We start from the raw sequence: 19,111 nt of genomic DNA on the forward strand, positions 1-19,111 counted from the left end.
TTCCTTTCCCAACTCAAAAGAAAAGCAGAATCCTGTGACTCTTTACCTCAGGGAAGATAGTAGGACCAATGGAACGAAATAGAAACATAAAGGAAGAGGTAAAACTGTCTCTGAAACTAACAAAAGAGGTTCTCCAAACTGGGGAGAAATCTGTGGATGTCTTCATAGATAAAAACCTGCTCACTGCTCAGGGATGTGGCAGGATGTCAGAGGGAAAGGCCAGGTGGTGGGATAAGGTGCCATACTCAAGAACACTGTTCCCCAAGCGTGTCACTGAAGCAGTAGAGAGCTGGGTGAGAAGTCAGGAAGGACTGGCAGATGAAGATAACAGGCTCTTTATTAGCACACAAGGCGAACAACTATTTCATCACATTCTCCCTCACAGTACTTCAATCGCCATTAGGTACATCCTACCAAGAATCTCTCATTAAATCCAAATGTCAGCTTTCTTCCAACATTGGGACAGACCATTACTCCTTCCATTGGGCGCCATATTAGGTACCTGGAATGTAGAAAAGGGTAATGTTGTGCAAAAAACAAACAAACAAAAAAAAACACCAGAAGCACCCTCAGTTCATCCAGATGCTCATCTTTGGGAAGCTGAACCTGAAACATGGAGCAGCAGAGACACAGCTCTCATTTCCTGTTCACTCCCAGTGTCACCACCTTGAGTTTCCTACAGGTGAGAACAATTCCCTGGTGGTTTTTCTTCCTTTTCCTCTGACAACAGAGGGATGAATTTCACTGAATAACATAAAAGAATCCATTTTGATTAAAAGATAAATATAATAAGCAAGAACCTCTGTGGGGAGACAGTTTCCCTAATAATCTTTGATCTGTGGTTATCATGTGATATTCAGAATCATAGGCTATGTTGTTGTGCAGAAAGTAGGAGACAGTTGAGAATTTGAAAGTGTTTACTTGTCAAAGATAAAGTATGTTTTATTAAGAAGAAAATGCTGCTCTCAAGATCCACCCACGTTGTCCCAATGGCAGGGTGACGGAGGAAGAGTAATAGACTTTGGGTGGTGAGCATACAATGCAATATACAGATGGTATGTTATACAATTGTATACTTGAAAGTTATGTAACATCACCCCCCAAAGCTTAATTTAATAAAAAATAAAATGAGCTTTAGAAATAAGTTGACTTAAGGTTAAATGGTAGGTCTCAATTTTTCTGTGTATTCTGCATGTCTCCAACAAGTTTCTGCATCTCTTTGCTACTCACTCACCTTTATCTGTGAAAAAGAAATAATGTGTAAATTTGAAAATATATTCAAACTATGCCCCAGGGTCTAGTCCCTGCACTGTGGCAACTGTCGATTTTTTTTCACTACATTACTATTCCTCAGCCCCTATTCCTTCTTCTATCATTGCCATTCTTTTTTATTGAAATTCAGAGAATGGCATCTTAATTTTCTAATGCTTGCTGTAATGCTTACAATGGATTAGGTTCATGTAAAATTTATAAAATCTTGTTATACTTTCAAATCTTTTCATACAAAAAATTTTAATTCATTTTCTTCAAAAACTCCTCAAGACCTCTTAGCTATTAACTATAAAGCAAATAAAAAAGGGCTTGAAGAAAGAAATTCAATAAAAATTGTGTTTACTTTTAAAAAAAAAAAGGTTTTAATCTTCCTTAATTGGCCCTTGGATATAGACAATTTTCAAGAGAGGAATATTTTATAGACTAAAAGAGCCTATTAAAGTTTTCCTATGGTAATCAAGATTTGGTGATTCTTTAGAAGAACAGGAGTGATTGGAAACAAGAAAGAGAAAAGAGTTATTACACGTGGAAGATGAAAGTCTCCAATATATTAAAACAAGCAGTGCAGACCTGCAAATTCTAGCAAGCTGAAGATAACGTTTTCACTGCACATTTCTTTAAAAGAAGATAAAGAGCATTGAATCAATATATCATTGAAAAGATTATTATTTTGTACAAGCTGAAGGTTGGTGCAGGTCATTCCCACTGAAGCAAACAGAACTTGTTAATTTAATCCAACGGACTTGGCAGTGAAACCAAACAGGAATTTAATCAGCAGGAGAAGGTGGTGAGCACCTGGGAAAATTGAATGATCGCTGTGCAAACAGTAAATATCATTATGGAAGAGTGAGGAAATAGAAAGGGTGCTACTTTCATGATTTTCATTGAGTTCATCAAACATAATAAATGATTCCAAATAAGCCATTTCTAGGATGGCAACAATGACTTAATGTTACTTGTATTCGAAAGTTAAAATTTATAGTTTTCCAATCTCTTGCCTTTCTTAAATACTTAAGATCTGCAAGATTACAAATGAAGGATTAATGTCCTATTCAGAGTAAAGACAGCAGCTGACTTTTTAGTTTCTAATTTCAACATAATATTCTAGCTTCCTGATGCCAACTTGAAGGCTTTTTAAATGTAGACAAACAGAGACACAAGTCTAGGTTGTAACATGGGGTATTTAGTTGAACAGTAATTGTTTTAATAACCTTCAAAACTAAACATTTTTAAAGCATGTGAATTGTTGTGAGAGGATAAGTAAAACTTAGCTCCCATCTCTTTCTCTCACCACTTTAATGGAATTACCATCAAAGCAAATTCAAAATCTTTCCCACTTCCTGTTACCCACAGAAATTACAACTTTGCTTTGCCCTATTTCTTTTCTTCTCATTTCAGCCTTTCACAAAACTCTACTTTATTTGCAAACTCTACTTATCTCCACTATATTCTTCTTGAAACCTTGTTACAAAAGCATAATCTTTTAGAAGTCTCATGTAGAACAGGCATGTAAGTGTGCACAATGTCCAAAAAAGGCTTGGTCATTCATGTTTTTCTTCTAGCTATGAAAACATAGTGTTATCATTAAACCAGTAAATTCATTACTCTATGAAACTTCAGTAAACAATGTCAATTGGTATTTCCCAAATGTGAATAACAAAAATAATTCATGTAATAAATGGCCAAAATAAATCCTTCTTTCATAGTCTCAAGGAAGATGTTTTTAAGGTTCCATTATTCAAAGTAAAAGGTAAGCTTATCCTAAAACTCCACAAAGAAGGCTATCTAGCTTCATAGAAAACTAGACCAAGAGATGAAGAGATACTAAAGAACTCTACATATTACATTGTTATTAAAAAGAAAGAAAATAATTGGGAAAATCAGGAGCTAATATTTTAAAGGTATGTACTGAGAGACTAGATTGAAAATACCAGCTTTAGGAAGAAAAGAGAGATCCTTTTTTAATATATTTTTTATTGTTGATAGTATTATAGCTGTCTCCCATTTCCTCCCCCCTTTCTCCCTCCTCCCAGCCTCTATCCAACCCCCCACATCTTTTTTTAAATATATTTGTATTGATTTCAGAGAGGAAGGGAGAGAGAGAGAGAGAAACATCAGTGATGAGAGATAATCATTGGTTGGCTGCCTCCTGCACGCCTCTTGCTAGGGATTGAGCATGCAACCCTTTACCCTAATCGAACCTAGGACCCTTTAGTCTGCAGGCCTACATTCTATCTGCTGAGCCAAACCAACTAGGGCCCCCCAGGTCTTCACTAGCCTGTTGCCCATGTCCATGGGCTATGAATGTAAGTAAATTTAAATTATTGTTGCCAGAGGGCAGATTATGGTAGGCTGTATGCTAAGATGGCTACCAAAATTCCTTAAACCTCTATGCATATTCCTTTGTAATGTAACTTTGGTGTTCCTCAAACTAGGGATGGAGTTTATATCCCAACCCATGAATATGGGCAAGCCTAGTGTTGTGGGAGCTTCAAATCCTAAGCATCAAGAGGGTCTATAGCTTCTTGTCTTGTCCTCTTGAAATGCTGTCCTCAGATTGACATGAAGAAGCCCAGTATAGTCAGTTAGACGACAGAAACTATATGGAGCAAAGATGCATTATCCCAACTAAGACCCCTAAGACCCCAAAAGCCAGTATCAACTGCCACACATGTCTGTGAGGCCATCAAATACTATCCATTCCCACTCTACAGGTAGAATGTAGCCACTTGAGTGAACCTAGGAGAGATCAGCAGAAGAACCACCCAGCTGGACCTATACCAAGTTATTTACCCACAGAGAAAAAAATGACTCTTGTTTCAGGTAGTTTCCTACACAGTAATAAATAACTGATGCAGTTGAGGTACCATATTTTCTAATTTTCCAGCCCAATCCAAATTCAAACATTTCTGTCCTGTAACATACTGTGTAAATAGATGCCATTATTTTTATTGGAAATATGGCCCTACAGGGAAGCAAGCACCAAAATGTGTGCTATAATGATAGTTTATCTGATGAACATTGCTCTCCCCTTCTAGAAGGTGAATTGCTATACTATCGAGTATTAAAATAAAGTCCTTTTAATCCTGACCACAGCTAGTTTTCCTTCCAAGGGTGCAAATCAAAAGAGGAAGGAAGACAATCACATTCAAATGCCTTCTATCTGCAGAGATATTGTAGATACTACTTACTGACCTTCAAGTCCAATAAATTCCTTGAACATTCTTCCCTGGGTGCCATTGTCTCATAACCTCTCTTTCTGCCACACACATCCATGGAAAAGCCCAGACACATGAAGACAAAGTGAGCAGAGGAGTGAGAAAACTGCGGCGTAAGAGGCAAAGATAAATAGTGGTTATAATGACACAGTGAACTATCTATCACATTTTCTAAAATATATTTTTGTTTGAATTGCTTCCCAGCTAGACCTCTCCTTTGGGAATTACTGTGTAATTTCTCTGGTTATGTAATAGAACCAACATGAAAGATAACTCACAACTCCTATGGCTTAAAATATAATGGCTGAAAATTGCTGGGTTATTTTTAAAGGTTTTTTTCCCCTTTTGTTTGACAAGAAAAGGCAAGATGATACTCACCAGTACCACCCCTGTCATTCTCCATGTTAAAGGTCAATTTGCTTATTTTTGTTTTTAAAGACATTGCTAAAAAAAAACACAGTGTCAATGCAAATGCATAATCTATTTGTTTAATGGCCCAAATAGCACCCTCCTCCACTCTACAGTGAAAACCAAAAGATCTAAAGCTTCTCAAAATAAAGTATATTCTGATGTTGAAGAAGAAACCGACTTTTAAAAAATCATCTATAATTGACTATCTATTATTGCAAAAACTATCCCTATAATATCATATACCTCGTGAAACAGTAATTTGGATTATGTGATCAGTTATTTTAATTCCCATTATTTTTGGAATAGATGAAATCCAAAGATTTATACATCCAGAACCTCATCTCTAAGGATTACTAATTCTAGCAAAGTAAGAACTTATTTAATATTAATTATAAATTAAAATTTAATTATTTGAAATGCTCCAGACTAGGTTAGCAATGGTAGGCCCTCTGTTCAAATATACAACATTATTTGATGGTATCTTTTTAGTACATATGTAGACATATGTAAAGTTCTTTTTTCTTTAGCGAAAAACAAAAATCATACACTCAGCTCTAAAAGGGACCATAATTAAACTCCTTAACTTTATGTCTGAGGAAACTGAAGGACAGAGGACTGAAATGTGCCTAGAAGTAGTAAGGCTTATTAGTGGTGATGCTAACTTAAGAATCGGGTTTCCTGGACTCTCAGGCCAGCGGTCTTCCCCACTTTACCATGTGGGCTCAACAGGAGCCTGTGCCCACTTGGACAAGAGGCACTGGCTTCTCCCAGTCCTGCATCCAGAATTGACCTGCCTAAGTGCAGAACTGTGATAATTCTTCAGCTACAGCCCTATTCCTCATTTATTAGTTCAGATTCTCTATAAGGAGCAGAGCGCTAGTGATTCAAATATCACTGAAATGGTTTCTCATTCTCATTCCCTTAAATGGGTTAAGCTACCAGGCTGGCAGTCATAGCTTCACTTCTCAGGGTTTATGGCTCTTTGCTTCTTTACTACCCTAGACATCAAGAACTTAATTCTGAGAACCCGGACTTTTAGAAAGGAATACAGAGAAAAGGGGGGATAACATTAAAGTACATTAAAGGGACATGTTTGTCAATGACACTTCTTATAGACACATGAGAGCTAACAAGTGGCAACCATGAATAGAAAACTTGATTTGGCTACCTAAAGCAGCATTACTTGTAGGCATTTGTTTAAACAGCTAACCAACTTTGCAATCACATATGTCAGATTGTTTATTGTTTCATTTCATTACATCACTCAAACACGCATAGCAAGCCATGGTCATCTGTTCACAGCTCATGAAATTAGAGGCTGCATGGCTTAGGTAGATTCTGAGACATAACTAACAATGGAGAGAAACAGAGGGAGAAAATCTCACATAAAAAAAGGTCTAAAGCAGTCAAAGTTCAGTTTAACTATATATCACAACTGGCAACAATCCAAATGTGAACCCTAATATGTCAACTTGATCCTCCATTCCAACCCAGTCCTCAAGGAGCAAAGCTAAATCTGGGTGATTTTGAACTTCAGAGGTGAGAAAGATAAAACTCACTTGGGATAAGATTATAAGCAATGATGGTCTCCTTGCCTCTGGCAACTCTTGCTCCACTCTGGCTGTTATGTCAGAAAAACTGATTAGTCTGTGAACTGAGAGGTCATTAACATTTCCAGGTAACGCGCAGACGTGGCTTGGTCAGCAGGACTGCCACATATTTCAGTCGGCCTCCCTGCACAGGCAGAATTGTCTTGGATCAAATATGAATTTAAGTCATATATAATACCAAGTATTCAAAACCCGAACTACCTAATCAAAAAAGGCCATGTCTATGAAGTTGCTTGACTCAACTCCACGTGGAGAATAGTCCAATACTCCAGAAACAAGTATGTTCCCTAAGCCTTTAACAGGACTAAAAAGGAAAAAGTTAAAGTTTATCTGGTTTTACCTTCCTGTTCTCGCTTAAGGCATATTTTACAGAACTGATTGTTTTGTTTTCTGCCTCTGTCACCAATTCCTTGCCACTGTAAATCCCACACGTGGTGAGCACGAGTTAATTAAGTGTTCTATTACAGAGTATTATAAATGTCTCAGATGTTTCTCCTTTAACCTCTACAGCATAATTACTGTTGTCCTGATGGAGAAATGAATTTACATTGTTAACAGAAATACGTAGAAACAAACATATTTAAATGTTTAGCCATCAGTTCTAAACGAGTGGATGTAAAGGAAGCAATAGTTCAATCAAAACATTTAACATTTAGATAGTCCACCAAGGATTCTCTGTGAAAAGAGAATCCACGCCCTTGCCATTTCTGTCAGACTGAAAGAGCTTTTCAAACAACCTCATTGGCTTTCACTCCAAGAACCAAATGTGAATGTTGTCGATACCTCCCCTTACCTTCGTCCAGGCTACTCATGAATATCATCAGGTAAGCATTCCTTCCAGCTCATCGAGCTCCCTCCCTTGGATAGATTAAGACAACTTCATAAGAATCCACAAGCAGAGCCGATGTGAAACAATATTGGGCTGGAATCGCATGATTACATCTTTCAGCTACTTTATGGTGCATCCTCCACCTCCAATATAATTATTTAAATCAGTGGTTCTCAATCTTGGCTGCGCAATGAAATCATCTGAGAAGCTTTTTAAAATGTCTAAACCACAGACATTTTAATTTAATTGGCCTGGAGATAGTCGGGAATTTTAAAAACCCTCCAGGTGATTTTAATGTGCAGCCAGCATCAAAGCCCATCAAACAAAGACCACCAAGATCACACCTGAAGTAAGAAAAGCTAGCTTGCTGCAGCATGGGAGAACACAGGAGAGCTTCCCGGGCCTTCCGTTCTATAAGAAAATAAAATGCTGACAACCACTTATGCTTTAAGCCAAGAATGAATAGTTGTATTCAGTAGAAATTGGGGTTACCTGTTCTTTGGTAATCTGGAATATTTGTTTGCTCTCAGGAAATTTAGTAATCATAAATCATGTTTCACATCTCCCTGAAAATTAGGCTGTCTCAGTGTTTTACATGTGTCATTGCAGAAACTCATATTTTCTTCTGCACACTTATAAATGTTATTTCATTTTAGACTTTGGTTCCTGGGGAGTTGGTTTGTCTGGTTGGTTGTTTGGGGAATGGAAGTCTGGATTTTTATTTCTGTATTTGCATGTAAAAGAATAACTGTATTTACCAATTCCTAAGTGACATGAACATTGTTTTTAGATCCTCTGTATGCTTTTCTGTCTTCATGCAAAGTCACAGAAGGGATTTTAATAACTTGTGGCAAAGTGATATATATACTGCAGAGTGGCAATTCAGCAGCCAGATTTTTTACCTTTATGGCCTTTTTGGCCACATGTCCTCTTGACACCATTGAATAGTATGTTGCCACCGAAGGGAAGCTGCTTGGCAGATACTTATGATAAGGAGCAATGGAAAACTCAGACCAGGGACTCTCAGTAAGACTCAGAAGCACGGGAAGCAAATGAAACCATGGAGATGCTCACTTCCTCCTCAATATGTTGAGGGTGACTCTAAGAGTGACCTCAAGGTGCACATCACAGATTTTTCAATAAGGAGTATCACAGTGTCAAAGTCAGGTCAGTTTTTTCTTGGCCAGCCAAAGATACAGTGGGGCCTTGACTTATGAGTTTAATTCGTTTCGAGACCGAGCTCGTTAAGGAGCTCATTAACTCAAATTATTCTATCAACTCAATACAAAAAAAATCAGCCAAGAGACAGCTGGTATCTCAAAAAACTCGTTAGCCGGGACACTCATAAGTCAAGGCCCCACTGTACTTTCTTTTAAGTAATTGGCTAGCCCTTCCTCTGTAAAGGCATGATAATGAACTGTTGCTAAGGAATTTCAGTTGTAAAACAATGGTTACTAGTAAGTGTTTAATCGCATAAGATTTGATGTCCTGGGGATTTTCTCAAGGCAAGATAATATACGACCAGCTGTTATTTCTGCAACTGACACAAGACTGTCTGTTAATACTCATTCTAGACTGATGATTCTAAAGACTGCCATAAGAGCATTTCCTAAAATACTTACTAGAGTATCTGCCTGAAATAGATAGAACCTAACCAAATTAAGAAAAACACAGATCTAAGTTAGATCCGCTGGGCTTTCTGAGTCTTTAACAGTGTTTTAAGAAGTGTGGTCCCTCAAGCACTTGCTAAAAATACAGATGGCTACACCCCACCTATAGTGAATGAGTACATCTGTGGGGTGTAGGAGTCTGCTTGTTCAACAAGTTCCCTCAAGTGATGCTAATGCACACTAGGGTTTGAGAAACTTGTTAAAATTAGGAGTAGATCAAGGTTAGACACAAAGTTCAGAATTAAAGCTCAAAAGAAAAATTCTACAAAATTCATTTGACATTTATTTAGGAACAGTATTTTTCACAAGAGAAAACTAAAACTCTTGTTCATTCAATACATATTTTATTGTGTTCCTGCCACATCTGGACACTGTGGTAAATACAATGGATTAAAAATAAAATACAAGAATGATTGTAAAAATCGGTCTAGTGGCACCACCGCTATAACTCCTTTCACACTGAATTCAGATCTTAAGGTATGCATATGACTAGGAATTCAAATGAGAAATAAGAAGAAAAAAAAAATTCAACATCGGCTGAAGTGGATCTATCCAAAGAAAAGACAAAACATTAAAAAGTATAAATAAGATATTAAGTGAGTCTAGTTCTCCCACAGGGAAAACAGGGGTGTGGAGGGTAGACAGATCTGCATATGACTATTTTAAAATAAAAATCTCTTGACATACGAGATCAGAGCTTAGAGATGATTCTCATCCCAACCAGAGTCAGCTCTTTGTACTAGAATCAGAGAGTTGATGAACTTTTGATCTATCATTTCTTTCTCCAGACACATATATCTAAAAGCTGTTGTCAAATAAAGTTGTGAATAGAGAATGAAAGGAAAATACATAAACCATTATTGGTTTTCCAGAAAGTATCCAGGAAGTCTGCTTAAAGAAAATCCAGACATTAAACCCAACCTGCACATATTATCTACTATGGTCTAAATGCGTGTGTTGCCCCAGCCCCTCAAAGTCATAGATTGAAATCCTAATGCCCAATGCAATGTTATTAGTAGACATGGCTTTGGGAGGTGATTAAGTCATGAGAGCAGAGCCCTCATGAATGAGACTAATACCCTAATAGAGAGACCTCAGGGAGCTCCCTTGCACCCTCACACTATGTGAAGACAAATCAAACCAGGTATCTGAACCAGGAAGGGGGCCCTCACTCAGACATACTGGCACCTTCATCTTGAACTTTCCAGCTTCCAGACTGTGATAAGTTTCTGTTGTGCATAAGCTACTCAATCTGAGGTATTTTGTTCTTTCAGCCCACAAGGACTAAGATACTATTCCCACTAGAAACTTCTTTGCTTGCTAGAATAAGCTAAACTTGCCCAAGATCAAGCACTTGAAGTGGTTTCTATAGAGTTTTACACACATATGGGTATGGTATGAGAAGCAACTGATACCTATTTCCAGTTGACCCTCATCACTTTACTTTGTAAAAATATTTTACGAAGTATTTGCATGTAGAATTTTGTCCTATGACTGAATAAAACCTGATTTAGACAGTTTTATCAACATTTTACCAAAACCAAAACACAGAAAAGCATGCATGGAAAAGAATATCCTATATAATAAAAGGCTAATATGCAAATAGACCAAATCGCAGAACGACCGGTCACTATGAGTTTTCTAAGTAATAAATTAGTTTTCTAAGTAATAAATTATACATGACATCTGTCTTGTCCTAGTTTTCACTGACCACCAGGGGCAAATGCTCAATGCAGGACCTGCCACTAGTGGTCAGTGCCCTCCCACAGGGGGAGCGCTGCTCAGCCCGAAGCCTGGCTCACGGCTGGTGAGCACAGTAGCAGTGGCGGGAGCCTCTCCCATCTACGCGTCAGTCGGACATCCCCCAAGGGCTCCCAGACTGTGAGAGGGTGCAGACTGGGCTGAAGGCCCCTCTTCCCCTGCCCTGAATGCATGGATTTTGTGTACCGGGCCTCTAGTTAAATGATAAAATTAAATGGTCAAAATATGATTGAATTTTTCTACATTTCCTACATATTTGATAATGAGAATGTATTACTTTCTAATGAAACATTTTAAATTATTTTCTTAGGCAGTTATTTTTTTACAATAGAATTGTTGAGTAAAAATAAATTTAGAAGTTAAGAGTCTTCAATGGTCATTGTTTCTTTGTATCTTATGTCTTCTATTCTTTTCTAAAAATGTGTTTTACATTGCAAGCCAGAGCATCTCTACTCTTTCAAACATTTATAAGCTTCAACATTTTTGCTAGAAAAGAAAGTTCTGGCTTTCCTTTTTCCCTTCTTATTTATTACAACCCCATCAATTCTAACTACAGCGGTCCACTCTACCTCCCATTACTCTCAATAGTCTTGACTAACTGACTTTGAAAGCATATTGCTTTAGCACATTAACTTTCGCTGGGGCACCTTTTTTCCACACCTGACTCTCCTACCCTGCAATTTTGTATCCATTCTAACAGTTTTCTAAGTAATAAATTATACATGACATCTGTCTTGTCCTAGTTTTCAAAATCCCCTGTAGTCTCCTAAAAGTCTTTTTTTATGTCCTCATCCTCACGTCTAGGCCATCTCTGGTATTTTCTTTATGTAATAATTTCCACTCAACTTTTCTCCAATTTTTGCCTTTATGCTTCACTCCACTCTCTTCCTCAACATTTCTTTCCCTTTTTTCTTTACTCTCTTTTTTGTTTCTCATATTCTTTTTCCTGGCTCACTCGAACGGCCTTGGACTCATGAAATGTAAACGCTTCCCATGCACACCCAAATTGTGCCCCTTTCTACCTATTTAAGATCTAAATACAATTATACTGAACTGGGACATAATGTCATGCATCACGCCCAGTTCTTGCTATGAATAAAGGGCCACGCCCACCTGGTCCCTCAGAACATTGCCTAGATTGGGACACCTTCCAAACCATACTGTCGGGTTTGGTTTTGGTTTTGGTTTTTTGGTGTTTTGTTTTTTTAATATATTTCTTTATTGATTTCAGAGAGGAAGGGAGACGGAGAACGAGACAGAAACATCAATGATGAGAGAGAATCATTGATCAGCTGCCTCCTGCATGCCCCCTTCTGGGGATCAAGCCTGCAATCCAGGCATGTGCCCTTGGCCGGAATGGAACCTGGGACTCTTCAGTCCATAGGCTGACGCTCCATCCACTGAGCCAAGCTGGCCAGGGCCATACTGTCGTTTTTAGCCCTTGAGCTTTAAAATCCAAGTAGCAGAAATTGGGGTCTTCTTTGTGCTTGTATCATCAATGTATCATAGCAACTAGCACATGGCAAATGTTTAATAATTTTCTATTAGATAATTATAGGACCCACTTTTCATAACACGTGAATTTAGAAAGATATGGGACCCCTGGTGTATTCTACTAAGCCAGACAAAAAGGCAAAGATTCAATAAAATGTAAAACAATGCCTCTATTCTCCCTAAATATTTTGATTGATATTAAAATATAATCATTTAAAAGTGTTTTACGTATGCCGATATGTAGTGGATTTATTATAGTTATATTAAATAAATTTATAGATATTTTTAAAGTTTTCAGTTCAATTTCTAATATAGAAAATAATAGTAAATGATAACTCACATAAAGAAAAGTTCTTTGGGGTCCTCAATAGTTTTTAAGACTATCAAAGCATCCTGAGACCTAAAGATCTGAGAATTACTGTTCTAAGTCATCCAGATAACCATGTGTATCAACACCTTTTCGTGTCTCTTTAAATCTTATCAGCCTCACTTTTCTCTGGAGGTCGTGGCCACTTGTTCCAGCCACCTCTGTAATGACCATTTGTGTGTGGGGTTGGGCGAACCCCACCACGTGAGACCTGGTATCCCTTACCTCTTGCCTGCACAGTGAACCTCTTGCCTCCCGCACAGAGCTCACCTATTTAAACTACGGCAACCACTTTTCAAACTCTCGTTAATGAAGGGTCATTTTTTTTTCTCCAATCCATTGCTGACTGGCACTGTATCATAAAAAAGACTTGCAAGAAAAATGAACTGAAAGAATAAAAGCATACAAAAAAAAAGCCCAAATTTTTACTGTCAGATTCAACAGACATAGGATTGCTCAGTCAAAATGCTATAAATGTTTCTAAACACTTTCCATTTCTGTACTTGTCGTGGATCACACTTCAAGCAGTGCTGTGCTACGAGCCATAGGACAGCCAGGACTTAGTCAACATCCATCCATCCATCCATGCATGACTCCCTAGGATATTGCTCCCCTTGCTCCCCTTAAAGCACTCAAACTTGAGCTTTGGCCTCAAGCTCTGCTTCCTAAGGAGCCCAGGAAACAGAAGCCAACATGCTCTTTGCACCTCCTTGGAGCCAGGAGAAACGCAGGGCACAGGACGTCCAGCATTCTGTTAGTCTCCCTCCTGTTGCACATGGCTCGCACTTTACCTGCTTTCCTCTTTCTCAAGCTGGGGGTCAGCCTGCTGCAGCTGCTACAGATTTAATCATCAGGTGTATGGGAGATGCCTCTATTCCTTCTCAAGTCCACGCACCATGGTGTTTTGTCTTAACATAAACCATTCAGTCACAGGCAAGGCTCATTTGACCCTTACAACTGACCCTTCAAAGTGGCTGGTGTGATGAATAGGACATTTATCATAATCCTTGCAGACTGGGAAACTGAGGAAAAAGTTAAAAGTGATTTTCCCATGATCACTCAATAATTCAGTGATAGAGCAATGAACAAAGCTTAACCACTGTTTCGCTTTATTTTGTTTTCACATCACTTTATATTCTGACAAAAGCAGGCACATTTGTGCTGCCAAGATGGCCAACTGCATAGGGCATGACTCTATAGCTAATAGTTTAACAGGTAAACTGCAGTAAAATGAAATATGCTGTAAAAATATCAGTTACTTTCAGAGAGAGCTCATGAATTCTCCCTTAGAAAATGGATCAGAGTAGGACCCCATAAATGTATGTTAAATGAAAGAACAAATAAATGGCTAATCTATCTAAACATGGTCATTTTACAATATACAAGGCTTTAAAATTATTTTACTAGAATAAAAAAAAACACAGACTTCAAATATACAGGCGCCTAGAATTTTCTGAATCAAAGAAAATGGTTTTAATGTAAAGATAGTGCAAAATGTGAAACATACACACACACACACACACACACAACCTCAGTCAACAATCAACATGACAGGTAAATTGAACTCATTTCACAGAATAACAGTATAAACATACAAAGTAAATTCCACACCAAATCCCTGTCAATACATGTGCATTCATTATAAGTAAATATATCAAGAGGCCTGCAGGCTTGAGAAATGCGATCTATAAAAATTATCTAACACTGGCCTTTTAAATTCTCTGGCAAAGCCTGAGTAGAATGACTATATAAGCAAACAAGGCAAACATGTATGCACCCAAATTGGGAGCATAACTAGTCATCTAGTCAGTAGATGAAAATGCCATTCCCTGGTAGAAGCAGTTTCATGGGCGATTGATAATATATGCCAGCTCTGTGAATGCATTTTCAGACAGCAACTTGAAGGACCCTGAAACTATAAGACAAAGAACATTATGCTCCTTGAACCAGAGTGTAATCATTCCGACTTAAAATTACTTCAAAGGAAAAGTAGGTATTACATATCAAGTAAGTATTTTTAAGTACCATAAAAATTAAAAGCTGGCTAGGAAAACAAAAGTGGAGTTTTTCAGAATTATAGCAAACTTTCCAAACCTGCACTATCTGATATTGTAGTTCCCAACCCATGTGGGTATTTGAGATATGGTTAATGCAAATGAGGAACTGAATGTTTGATTTCATTTAATTTTACAGTGGGGCCTTGATATACAAGTGTCCCAACTAACGAGTTTTTCGAGATACGAGCCTTCTCTCGGCCGATTTTTTGCTTTGAGTTGCGAGCTAAAATTCGGGTTACGAGCCAGCTTCAGATACCCCACCACTAGTTGGCGCAGTGAACATCACAGTGAACGCCACAACATCAGCCCAGCATCACGTGTCTCACTCGTTCACAATTGATTTGATACATGAGTAATTTGAGTTACGAGCTCTGTCACGGAAAGAATTAAACTCGTAAGTCAAGGCTCCACTGTATTAATTAATTTATTTATTGTTAATCCTCACCTAAGGATATTTTTTCTATTGCTTTTTAGAGAGTGGAAGTGAGGGAGGTGGAGAGACAGAAACAGACAGAGACAATGTGAGAGAGACACATCGATTGGTCTTCTCCCAAGCACGCCCGGACCAGGGCCAGGGACTGAACCTACAACCTAGATACGTGCCCTTGCCGGGTATCAAACCCACAACCTGGGCTGATGCTCTACCACTGAGCCACACCAGCCAGGGCTCAATTAATTTTAATTAATTTAAAATTGCATGTAATTCTAAATAATGTTTAGTTAGATTTAACTTAATTGATTGTGATTTACTTAATTTAAATGTAAAATCCTCAATACAATTAAGAAACTTGTAAATATATTTGGAACAATTTGGGTATATGAATCTACTTTCTCAACTGTAAATTCTATAAAATCTAAATATATATTGATTGTTTTTCTGGTGAAAATAAGGTATCCAAATTAAGCTGTGCTGATTGACTCAGTTGTTAGCTACCTGCAGAAAAATCCAAAGACAAATAAATAACAGTTTCTCAAGCACAGCACACCCTGCTACGTACTTACAAAAGACTCAGAATAAAACCATGATATTTAAAATAATAACTACATGAAATATTTCCCTAAAATATAACAAAACAGTACTGGTAAAGAAAATGTTGTGAAAGAAACTAGCTATATGTTCTGTGGTCTTGGATCGGATATCAGAATGAATATCAAAATATCAAATCACCTAGGGTTTTCAATATTCTTAAAATTAAGTCTCATAATTATATTGGACTTGAGTTCAAAATGCAGCAAGCCAAGTCATAATGACATAACAATCAACCCCCCCATTAAAAATCTTAAGACACATCACGAAGACTTGAGATGGTAATGTTGGTTAGGGATGGGCAAATAAATACCCACTTGGTATTACAGATCAGAGGAATATGTGTTCAGGCTAAAACAAAACAGAACAAAAGATAGACAAGTTAAATAAAATTTTGTTTGGAATTTTTTAAATACAAAATTTAAAATATATATATTGCTATTGATTTCAGAGAGGAAGGGAGAGGGAGAGAGAGATAGACACATCATTGATTAGAGAGAATCATTGATCAGCTGCCTCCTCCACACCCCACACTGGGGATTGAGCCTGCAACGCGGGCATGTGTCTGGACCAGGAATTGAACCATGATCTCCTGGTTCATAGGTCGATGCTCAACCACTGAGCCATGCTAGCTGGGCTAGTTACTGTTTGTGTGTGTGTGTGTGTGTGTGGGTGTGTGTGGGTGTGTGTGTATGAGGTGAGAACACTTAAAATCTACTTGAAATATGTGCAAATATACAATAGAGTACTATGAACTGTAATTTCCTTTCTGTACATTAGATCCCAGAACTTGCTCATCTGTAATTAAGACTCTGAGCCTTTTGACTCCTCCTTTCTCCCACCCCTTCATCAACATAATTTAAATGGCTGTGTAGTAATCAGATGGATATAAACATTTCATTTTAGTGTCTATTCATTTAGACACTTTGCAATGCTTCTTTACTATAAATAATGCTGTGATGAATATCTTTATATATCACACTTTGTCAGAATTAAAGATTATTTCCTCTTTGGAGACTAAGTGAAATTGCTAGGCAAGGAATATTTTTAAATTTTAATGTATATTATTGACACAATACTTAGCAGAAGAGTTGTAGCAATTTACACTGCAAACAAACTCAATATACATATGTGCCTATCTGTATAATGATGTGCATAATGATTTTTTATTAGCCAAGAAAATGCACTCAAATTATTTCCATTAGCTCTATGATGAAATATTTTTATACATTTATCAGCCTTTTTTCTTTTTTTGTTTTTACTTTTTTGAATGTTTGTTCATATAAGTCACCCGTATTGAGGTGTTGGTTTATTTTATATATTTTAGGCTATAACACCTCATTATAGTTATAGCAAACAGGACTGACATTTGCTCTTGAATTTTTATTATGATGGTTGAGAGATACAGAAGTTTTAACTTTTATATAATCAGATGTATTATCATTACTTCTGTAATTTCATGCTTTGTCTAATATTTGTCTATGATTTTTTCCTTATATAGTATTATCTTTACTTTTAACTTTCTCTGGTTTTGATACACTGTTTAAGATGAATCTCTCTATTTAATTTTGTAAAAAGCTGACCAGTGTTCCCAACATTGCTTACTGAGTTATGCAACCCTACCTTATTAACTGCAATTCTTCCTTTCTTAAATATTAAGTTCTAGAAAGGACTCAGGCAAAGATATGGTGTTTTAAGAGCAAGTTTACAATATCCCACTCTACCCCTCCCAGAAGCCCACTAATATTAAAGGCTAACATTTATGCATACTTACTTGTGTCAGGCACTATTTCAAGCACCTTATATGTATTAATTTATTTAGTCAACCTTAAGAAATAGGTTCCTTTACCTATTTTACAAAGAGAGTAACAGAGAGTTTATGTAACTTTCCAGAGATCACACAGCTAGCGTTTGGTAGAAATGTGTTAGAAGCAGAAAACGCTGGGGTCTCATTTCATCTCTTGCTTCCCCCAGATCTGTATGCTTCAGGCACATTGGCCACCGTCTCATTCCTGGATTATCCCCAGTACATCACCACCCAAAAAATTAGAACATGCTCTGAGCTAAGCCTAGACCAATTTTTTTAACAGATCACCAAAATTAAGATAGAGATATAACAGCTATCAGTTGCCTCCTGCACACCCCCTACTGGGGATCAAGCCCACAATGTAGGCATGCGTCCTTACTGGGAATCAAACCCTGGTTCATGGGCAGACAATTACTGAGCCACACCAGCTTGGCCTGACTCCTTGGATTTAAGGTACTTTGCCTTTCGCTGCTTATTTCCCTCATATTATCGACCACAATCTGCAATCATTTTGTTGTGTTGTTTTCGTTTATATTCTGAATTGTGCTGACCTATAGTAGTTACTCAAAAATTATCTATAATAATAAAAGCTTAATATGCTAATTAGACCAGACAGCCAAACGAGCTTCCAGACATCATTCTGGATGTCCTTCCAGAAAAAGCCGCAGCAGCAGGGGCCAAGGCAGAGGTGGTTAGGGGTGAACAGGCTGGCAGGCAGAGTGGTTAGGGGCATCAGGCAGGCAGAGTGGTTAGGGGTGATCAGGCAGGCAGGCAGGCAAGCAGTTAGGGGCGATCAGGCAGGCAGGTGCATGTTGGGGGTGCTCAGGCAGGTAGGCAGAGTAGTTAGGGGCATCAGGCAAGCAGGGGGAGTGGTTAGGGGTGTTCAGGCAAGTAGGCGGAGGTGATTAGGGGCATCGGGCAGGCAGGCAAGATGTTAGGAGCTAGCAGTCCAGGATTACAACAGGGTGCAGGCCCCTCCCCTTCATGAATTTCATGCACCTGGCCTCTAGTATATTAAATAAAAGAATACATTCATTCAACGCATAAACACCACTGAGACAAGGCAGTGGGACTATGCTTTAACAATTTTATAACTTTCTCAAGTTTTTCTGGATGTTAATTTTTACCACAATGTATCTGGGGTTGTGGTGAATAGTACTAGACACACACAATATTGTTCTCCTTAATCATATACCGTATTTGCCGGCGTATAAGACGATTTTTTTGGCCCTGAAAAATATGCCTCCAAGTGGGGGGTCGTCTTATACGCCAGGTACACTTCAGATAGACTGCCCATAGTGCTTGCCCCGTGCCATAGTGGCCTCCCGATGCCCGCCCACTTCATTCCACATACCGTTCAGGCATCAGCAGAGCTGCTGGGTGTATGCTCGGCTGTTATGCGATTTTGCTGTTATGCCATTTTACCACACTCGCAAAATCGCACACAGCCAACCATACACCCAGTATGGTATCGCGATTCGTGATTTTGCGCTATCATACTGGGTGTATGGTCGGCTGTGTGCGATTTTGCGAGTGTGGTAAAATCGCATAACAGCAAAATCGCATAACAGCCGAGCATACACCCAGC

This window comes from Myotis davidii, unplaced genomic scaffold (assembly GCF_000327345.1).
Source record: "Myotis davidii unplaced genomic scaffold, ASM32734v1 scaffold187, whole genome shotgun sequence".
NCBI classification, from domain to species: Eukaryota; Metazoa; Chordata; class Mammalia; order Chiroptera; family Vespertilionidae; genus Myotis; species Myotis davidii.